The sequence below is a fragment of the Platichthys flesus genome, chromosome 19, assembly GCF_949316205.1.
Source record: "Platichthys flesus chromosome 19, fPlaFle2.1, whole genome shotgun sequence".
NCBI lineage: Eukaryota > Metazoa > Chordata > Actinopteri > Pleuronectiformes > Pleuronectidae > Platichthys > Platichthys flesus.
In genome coordinates this window covers 15327335-15337306 of record NC_084963.1, presented here as the reverse complement: position 1 = coordinate 15337306, position 9972 = coordinate 15327335, and the positions used below count along the sequence as shown (strand labels likewise).

Sequence of the window (9972 nt, the reverse complement as noted above, 5' to 3'; positions counted from 1 at the left end):
GGTTCTTTACTACGTCATATCCAACATTTCTTTTCACAAGAAGTCGTCTGACTTTAATTAACCTCCCCAACAGCTGCTGGCATGAACTTTTATTGTGAAATATTTTCTTTTGTTTAGTTCTTGGACAACATGCACCATTATTTTCCTTACCCCAATTCTGGGTTGTATGATTATTTTAGGTGTCTTTTTTTTTTTTTTATTTAAGGCTCATCTTTTGTGGGTGTCCCAAACATGATAATTGGATTGAGATTCACCAGTGTTCCCCAGTTTTGCTTCAAATCTGTATTGGGCTTTGTTAAAAACAAAATAAAACACTTTTAAAGAAACATCTCTTGTTTTGGTTTTGTTGTTGAATCAAACATGGTGTACTCTTGTTATTCCCTCAGCATATAAGGCTGAGGAACCGAATACAGTGTATTGTTATCGTTTTGCTTCCTATACTTTGATCTTTGTGTGCCTGATAATGACAAGTAGCTTTAGGCCTTACTCTACCAAAACAACTTTCAATCCGCACTACACATTTTATACCTCACTATACTATGAGGATTTAATACCCTACTATAATATGACCTTTACATACCTTACTATATTATGGACTTTTATTTCCTTACTTGACCTTTGAGCTTTTCTATATCTTTCTATACTGAGGCATTTTTGTACGTTACTAGACTATGAACTTTAAATACCTTACTACACTATAAGCTTTTTACACCCTCCTATAGGCTTCATACACCTTACTAAACTATGGTCATTTCCATACCTTACTATATAATTAACTTTTTATACCTGACTACGCTATGGCATTGTTTGTGCCTTACTATACTCTCAGGATTTTATGTCTTACTATTCAATTAACTTTTTATACCTTGTTATACTATGAGGTTTTTCTTCCTTACGATACTATCTCCTTTTTATACCTTGTACTAATTGTAGTGGTGGATCCTGACGATTAATGGTGGATCCTGATCGTAGACCACGATTACAACAAGACTGCTTGATATACAATATGTCTACACACATACTCTACCATTACTTACAATAACTCCTCAACTCATTTGCTTTCCATTATGTTACAAACTGTCTCTTCTAATCAATGGAGTTTTCCCCATTTTAATATGAACAGAGGATGTCGCAAATTGTTAAGCCCTATGAGACAAATTGTGATTTTTCAATATGGGCTATACAAATAAATTTGATTAATTGATTGATTTACCAAAATAGTCGCTCATTGATAATCGATTATCAATGATCGATTGATAATCTGCAATAACACTGCAGCTCTGCTTGCTTTGACTCAATTTGCTTGACATGGACTGGGTATAGACCTGTTCATGCAGCCTTCCAGTATAAATGTACTCTGGTCACATTCTGACTTTTCACCTCTGTGGCCAAAGTTTCAGTTTGTCCGAATCTCTATTACACAATACTCGCAAAACAAATCCCTCCTGAACATCAGTATGATGCCATTATCATTTAGAGCCTGTTACTGGTATTGCTAAACGCACCACTGTCCCTAAATGAAGCCTCAAAGAGCAGCAAGAATTAGAATTGTTTGTTATCATAGCATTAACCCCATGTTACTGTGAATCTTTTGCATTTCCAACTATGCATAAAGCACCTAGCGTCACAGATTTGGATCATTACACAGGTTTTTTAACTTTTGCTACCAGCATACAGACAACCACTGACGTAGAAACCAGTTCTGAGAGTCAGCTGGAAAGTTTTACCTTTTGTTTTGAAACCTCTTTGGTGTTTGAAAGGTACAGACTCTGTGGATGATCAGATACGCAACAAAACCAGAACACAATGTCAGCTGGAACATTTCCTCACCAGATTGTATCCACTGATCTTATATTTCATAAAGGCCCATCTGATGTCGGCTGCTGGAGCTGGGGTTGGAAAGTTACCATGAACATTTATGCCAACATTATTGTTTTCAGAGGGAGCTGTTGTCATTTTACTCTAATATATTTATCTGACAGCTTTAGTTCCAAGCAGCCTCAAGATACTTTTGTGCTTAAAATCGTATTCTGCAGTGTTATTGATTCAAATATTTTAGTGCAAAAGTGCAAAAGTCAAGGATCTGAATTATTCTTCCACAATTTTACAAACAGCGACCAACACAAAATAGCAAGTCACAAACTGCAGCTTTGGGTTTGTGATAAGTGGATCTTCAAGGACTTAAAGAAATATACACATTACTTGACTTAAGAAACATGAGCGTGTAGCAAAGCGGTAAATGAAAGGTTGCCCACAACGCCACCTGAGGAATTTCACCTCAGGAATAAACTATTGATAATATGTGCAACAGCACAGGTTCGTTGGAATCACTTGGGGCATGAGACGTGTTTAAATCAATAATAAATCAACTTTAATAAACACAAATTCACATCGTCAAAACACAAAACAAACCTAACACTTGAGTTAAAAATAAGTAACTAACTGGACAGGGCTGTGACTTACCACGGCGACGAGAACCAAACAAAAAGGGGAAGGGACTAATAAAACAAACCACCCGTGACACAGCACACCAAACAAAACGGGTTGTGAAGAAAACTCCCTCCACCAGGAATTGGGTCGCCGCCTCCGGGCCACAGCACCTGACCACAACAAAAATACTATTAAAACAAGTCAAGGGTTAAAACACTTTTGAACAAACAAACAACAAAATAACACATACAAACACAATAAAACTAAGTTAAATGCAACTATAAAATATGGAAGTCCCCCTGGACGTGTTCCCTCCACGTGCCGTGAAGGCGTAGCGTGGAGTATAGATCAAGGGTGTTGGTTCACAAGGACACGGAGCTGGTCAATTCATGAAATAGTTTCTGTGATATTAAAATCAACAATAATAAACCAGAGTTTCAGTAGATGAACCCCAAATTCAAGGGTGCCAGAACAGCAGGTTCCAGTTCTTTGTACACGGGGCTGCAGGGCGCCGATGAGGGGGCAGGACCTCAACCACCGTGTCAGGCCAAGGCGGTATCTCCGTAACCCGGAGGGAGGGGGATTTGTTAGCCGCCGCTTAGTCCTGTAGCATTAGCCCGCTGGCGCGCGCTACCGCACTCGTCTTCCCTGGTGGAGCGACTCCACGCTGAATGCCAGTCCGGCAATGTGACAAGTCAAGTGTGCCGACCAAGGTCCCGGAACGAAACAACAGCGCCAGGGAGACGCGAGTACGAGTGGGCTGCTGCCTTAAATAGAGGCCGACAGCGCCCCCCTTGACGGGGAGGGCGCATGCAGGCACAGCGCCCCCAGTGGCAGGGAGGGCAACCACATCTGGCCACATTTATCCCCCCCTTTTTGCATCGTCGGCCCGACGATGGCCAGAAAAATAGAATTAACACCAAGGCCTAAAAATGGCCAACTGAGCATTGGACATCGGGCCTAGGGGTATATTGTTTTCCTGAGGTTGTAGGTCAACAGGGCAAGGAAGATGGTGGACATTTGAGTGGTGCCCTGCCGTGGACCGAGCAGATCGGCGCAGGGCCAACTGACCGTGATCTAGCTGCTCGGCTAGGAACCCTAAGGGATCTGATAGGGAAGGAGGCAAATAAGCAAGAGGTGTTGAGATACTGGGCGTGTTCTCCAATGGGATCAGAACAGGAGGGCTTTCCAGACGCCTGGTACGTGGAACCACCCCAGACTGTGGACAAAGGGTTTCCTGAAACAAAACCCACAAGTCTCCGGCATTAGAGGACTCATCATCCCGTACGGCCAAGGACGGCGGAGAGGGCAGGTTAGATGGAGAATTTGCAACCTCATGCGGGACCACGGCCTTGACCATGTCCCGATGTACGCGTTTAACCTTCTGCGGGTCATTCACAGGGGTAACTGTGTACACTGCTCCATCACCGCAGGGAGCCTTCACAATCTGATGGACCTGGGCATTCCAAAGGTCATGGATTTTATGTCGCCCTCTAACACCGTGGTCCCTCAGGTACACTAATTGGCCTACTGTGAAAGGTAGATCTCGGACCTGCTGATCATGCCGCGATTTTCTTTTACTAGCAGCAGCCAACAACCGTTCACGGGCACCCTCGAAAGCAACTCTGAGTCGAGCTTGGTGTTCGACCACCCAGTCCTGCACCCCGCCAGGTACTGGGTCTTGAACTCGACCCAAAAGGAAGTCCACAGGAAGCCGAGGTTCCTGCCCAAACATTAGAAGGAACGGCGACTCACCAGTGCCCTGATGAGGTGTGGTGTTATAACAAAACAGCACCTGGGAGAGACAGGAGGCCCAATCCCGTTTTCGTGAAACTGGCAGGGTACGAAGAAGGTTATGAAGAGTTCTATTAAACCGCTCGCATTGGCCGTTACCCGCAGGGTGGTATGGGGTAGTACGGGATTTGGTGACCCCGTACAACGAGCAGAGCTGGTGAATCAAAGAACTCTCAAAATTCCTTCCTTGGTCCGAGTGGAGGCGGCCTGGAACACCGAACTTATAAAACCACTCCTGAACTAAGACCTGAGCCACAGTGGAGGCTCGTTGATCCCGTGTAGGGATCGCAACAGTAAATTTACTAAACACGTCTGTCATTACTAAGACATTTTCTAAACCGTTCCGGGAAGGTTCCAATAATGTGAAATCGATGGCCACGATCTCATTGGGTCGGGAGGCAAGCAGGTGGCCCATAAAACTATGTGGCACATGCCCTGAGTCCTTAGCGACTTGGCAGCGCTCACACTCTTGAACCCAATTCTTAATGTCCGAAGACATTCCTGGCCAATAACAGCGTTGTCTGACCAATTCTGTAGTTCGCTCGATGCCCTGGTGGCCGTGCTCTTGGTGAAGCTGGTTCAAAGTCTCCCGCTTGAGAACTGCAGGTAATATTAATTGGAGAGACTCCTCTCCTCCGTCTGAGCGGAAGACTCGGCGGAGCAGAACCCCGTCTTTCTCCACCAAGCGGTCCCATTGGCGCAGAATTGCCATGACTGGCTTGGGCAAATGTTGCCGTTCAGCCGAGGTGGGCGGCGCTTTACGTCGCCAAAACACAAACACGCTTTTTAGAAATGGATCATCCTCCTGTAAGGAGCGGAGATCAGCTGCAGAGTGTGATGGAAGAACTGAGACTAGGGACTGAGTGGCGGACAACCCCGGATCTGTTAGTGGCACTTGCTGAAAGGCTAGGGGGACTGAAGTGCCAGGCAAGACATGATCAAGTAAATTGGCGCCAGAAACATACTGTCGTGAAAGCGCATCAGCGTTCCTGTTGCTGCGACCTGAGCGATACTTGATGGTAAAGTTAAAGTCGGCCAATTGAGCGGCCCATCGTTGCTCTGTGGCCCCCAATTTTGCTGACTGGAGATAGCTCAACGGGTTGTTGTCGGTATAGACAATACACGTATGCCCCAACAAATACTCCCGGAACTTCTCCGTCATAGCCCACTTGAGTGCAAGGAATTCCAACTTCATGGAACTATAGTTTGTCATGTTGCGCTCAGTGGGTCGAAGGCCTCTGCTAGCATAGGCTACGGGTTTCACGCAATTGTCAGTCTCCTGTGAAAGTACAGCCCCAAGACCACTATAGCTGGCATCAATTTCTAAAATGAACGGCTTTGTGAAGTCAGCATATACTAATACTGGGGACGAGACCAACTTTGCCTTTAAGGACTCAAAGCTCGCCTCACACTGAGGTGTCCACGCAGCACCTAAAGTTAGGCCTGGCCCCTTCCTGGATTTGGTACCTGCCAGCTCGGCCACAAGTTTATGCAGAGGGCCGGCCAGCTTTGCAAAGCCCTCTACAAAGCGACGGTAATAGCTAGCGAAACCCAAAAATGAGCGCAATTCTGATATGTGACGGGGGCGCTGCCACTTAGACACAGCCTCGATTTTCTTGGGATCGGTGGACACTCCCTGGCTTGTGATAACATGCCCCAAGTAACCGACCTCCCGTCTAAAGAATGCACACTTTTCGAGTTTCGCTTTAAGACCTTCCTTTTGGAGCCGATTAAGCACTATTTCCAGCCTCTGCAAATGTTGTTCCACAGAGGATGAGAAGACAATAATGTCATCCAGATACAGTAACAAGGACTGACCTTGTTCCTTACCAAACATTCTCTGCATCAGACGCTGGAAGGTGCTTGGGGCATTACACAAACCAAAAGGCATGCGATTAAACTCAAAAAGGCCAAATGGTGTACAAAATGCAGTTTTGGGCCGGTCTTGTTCCGTCATAGGGACCTGATTATAACCGCTGGCCAGATCGATGGTGGAAAACCAGCAAGCCCCAGATAGTGCATCCAAGCTCTCCTCGATACGAGGCAGAGGGAATGCATCCTTTCTGGTCTTACTGTTAAGGAGGCGATAGTCCACGCATAAGCGCAGGTTCCCATCCTTTTTCCGGGCTAATACTATGGGTGATGCATATGGACTACAGCTCTCCCTAATGACCCGGGACTCCAACAGTTGGTTAATGTGAGCCTTCACTTCTTCGTATTCTGAGGGAGGGATACGCCGATACCTCTGACGAACAGGAACCTCATCGAGCAGAGGTATGTCATGGGAGAGAAGGTTGGTGCAGCCCAAATCACCTTCATGGGTTGAAAAGACAGATTGATATTTTCCTATTAGGGAGTTTACATTGGCTTGCTCATGCTCAGACAATTCAGACAGATCTATTGAGGCTAACCTATCTGACACTGCGGGGGCAACTGTATGGGAAGAGACAGTTACTAACGTTGACCTCTCCTCAGTTACTCCTGGAGGCAGGCTGACAACCTGGGCAGCGTTTAAAACGCCCAAACTAGTCCGTGGGTAAAGGAGAATTTCAGTTGTCCCAACGTTGACAACTGGGACATACACTGTACCCCGGACAACCTGAATAAGGCAGGGTGACACTAGCAACCCGGCTGGTAAACCTGACTCAGGTTGCTCAAACAGAGCGCTTTGTCTAGTGAACTGTTCTGGACAGGTACCAGCAACTAGTTTCATCACTCCTCCAGGTATACGCACCGCTTGTTTGCCTCGGACTCTCACAATGCCAGTGTGGCCCCCTGGGGTCTGGGCGTCAGACTGATGGCACTGCTGCAGGGCCGCAATAACAGGACCAGGTGCCTGTGACACTGAAAGTGAATCAAAAAGAGAAGGCCCAAATGCACCGAAAAGCTCTCGATAGCATTTGCGTATCACGTTCATTCCCAAAATACCAGGGACAGAAGACGCAAAACCAGAGGGGTTTTTGACAACAAGAATCCCACAACGGGGCATCACCTTGCCACATAGTTCCACATCAAGCTCCAGATAGCCTATATATGGAATTGCTAAACCGTTCGCTGCTCGGAGCTGTAGCCAGTGACAAGACTGAAGGCGCTCGTGGCCCCAAGGTGCAAACTGCTCCAGAAAGAAGCTTTCAGTGACGGTGGACACCATGGAACCAGTGTCCACCAGGCATAAAGCAGTGACTCCTCCAATCAATACATTAATGTTTGGACATGCAGAAATTAAGTCAGCACCTACACTTTCCTGTGAGTCTGTGGGCTCCCCAACTGTGCTGTGACTCCGCAGCTCAGTGGGTTTCAGTTTTCCGATCGCCTAGTGAAATGGGACGGTGCGGTGGGGCGTGGGTTCGACCCAGCTGCTGAATTAGCAAGGCGTCGAAATGGAGCCCGCTCACCCTCACAATCCCGAGCAAAATGTCCAGGCTGCTGGCACCTTCTACAGATTAAAGGACCACTATTAAAAGTCTGACCTTGGGAGCGGGGGGCCTGTAGAGAGGCTACGGTCTGGGTGAGCTGGTTAAGCTGCTCCTGTTGATGCTTCATAAGGTCCATCAACTCACTCAACCCTGGCCCCGATGAAGTAACAGGAGGGGCAGTTTGAAAGCGACCCTGCACTCCATATTGAAGACCATAAGCTGATGGCAAGGAGGAGCTACGCCCCCTATCCCCCCCTGGAAGACCTTCCCTCTCCCACCTAATTGCCTCACCACGAAGCTCCAACAAGGTGCCAGTAGGCTGGCGTCTAACCAGTTGCTTGAGTTCCCGGCGAAGGGAGCTATCGAGAACATGCTCCACAAACTGATCCCTGAGGAGGACATCAGAATTAGGCATCCCATCAGGTGCACACTGCTTAACCCGTGCCATTAAGGCCATGAGAGCTAAGGAAAACTCCTGCAACGTCTCTCCTTCGAGTTGGCGTCGAGAAAAGAAAGCCTGTTGTAATGTGACGTACGACTGAGCGCAGCCATACAGCTCCTTTAATATAGCAAGCACCTGTACTGGGTCTCGCCGCTCCGCACTAGGGCGAAACTTAATTTCCTCCTTTGCCTCTCCCTCTAAATGATCAAACATAAAAAGGGCCTGGTCAGCAGCAAGAAGATGGCGAGCACGCACACATGCCTGTATCTCCTCTATCCACTCAGTTATTCCTAGGCCTGCCCTGCCATTGAACATGGGACACTTACGGTCTCTAGGAACCACAACCAGTCGCTCTGTGACAGCGGCGGCTATGTTTGGAGCCTGACTTGCTGCAGCAGAGGGAAAGAAAACAGCCTCACCGGGGTCCAACGGAGATGCAGCACGCGCCTGGCGAAGTAGTTCGTTGTCTGCCTTAAGCTGTGACACGGTCTCCCTAAGCTGTTGCATCTCCTCCTCCATGATGAAGTAAGGCGGCACCGAGGCCTGACAAAATGGCTCGTGGAATGAACTCAGACTAAAACACTGCTGTTCTGGCTTTAACACTGAATACACAACACTCAAACTATGAGTAGACGCCCATCAATAAATAGTTAAACACATTTACAGACCTTAAAGTAAAACACGTCTCTGCCCCTTTAGATGTGAAATCCTGCCAGCAACGCCAGAATGTAGCAAAGCGGTAAATGAAAGGTTGCCCACAACGCCACCTGAGGAATTTCACCTCAGGAATAAACTATTGATAATATGTGCAACAGCACAGGTTCGTTGGAATCACTTGGGGCATGAGACGTGTTTAAATCAATAATAAATCAACTTTAATAAACACAAATTCACATCGTCAAAACACAAAACAAACCTAACACTTGAGTTAAAAATAAGTAACTAACTGGACAGGGCTGTGACTTACCACGGCGACGAGAACCAAACAAAAAGGGGAAGGGACTAATAAAACAAACCACCCGTGACACAGCACACCAAACAAAACGGGTTGTGAAGAAAACTCCCTCCACCAGGAATTGGGTCGCCGCCTCCGGGCCACAGCACCTGACCACAACAAAAATACTATTAAAACAAGTCAAGGGTTAAAACACTTTTGAACAAACAAACAACAAAATAACACATACAAACACAATAAAACTAAGTTAAATGCAACTATAAAATATGGAAGTCCCCCTGGACGTGTTCCCTCCACGTGCCGTGAAGGCGTAGCGTGGAGTATAGATCAAGGGTGTTGGTTCACAAGGACACGGAGCTGGTCAATTCATGAAATAGTTTCTGTGATATTAAAATCAACAATAATAAACCAGAGTTTCAGTAGATGAACCCCAAATTCAAGGGTGCCAGAACAGCAGGTTCCAGTTCTTTGTACACGGGGCTGCAGGGCGCCGATGAGGGGGCAGGACCTCAACCACCGTGTCAGGCCAAGCGGTATCTCCGTAACCCGGAGGGAGGGGGATTTGTTAGCCGCCGCTTAGTCCTGTAGCATTAGCCCGCTGGCGCGCGCTACCGCACTCGTCTTCCCTGGTGGAGCGACTCCACGCTGAATGCCAGTCCGGCAATGTGACAAGTCAAGTGTGCCGACCAAGGTCCCGGAACGAAACAACAGCGCCAGGGAGACGCGAGTACGAGTGGGCTGCTGCCTTAAATAGAGGCCGACAGCGCCCCCCTTGACGGGGAGGGCGCATGCAGGCACAGCGCCCCCAGTGGCAGGGAGGGCAACCACATCTGGCCACAAGCGCAACAAACGAGTGGAAATCAGAGATGTGTCCTACAGAGCAGACCATCCCGACTTTTTCCAGTGTAGAGTTCAAACGCCAGCCTCTGTGATTT

At 47.4% G+C, this 9972-nt stretch overlaps 1 long non-coding RNA gene across 1 annotated transcript; it reads right to left on the bottom strand.

Annotated features, from left to right (window-relative positions):
- Positions 1-2348: 2348 nt before the first annotated feature.
- Positions 2349-9561, bottom strand: LOC133975295 (uncharacterized). Its single transcript, XR_009924749.1, has 2 exons — positions 9050-9561; positions 2349-2600 (listed from the first exon to the last, which is right to left on the bottom strand). It is a non-coding gene; the product is annotated as an uncharacterized LOC133975295 (long non-coding RNA).
- Between the last annotated feature and the right edge of the window lie 411 nt (positions 9562-9972).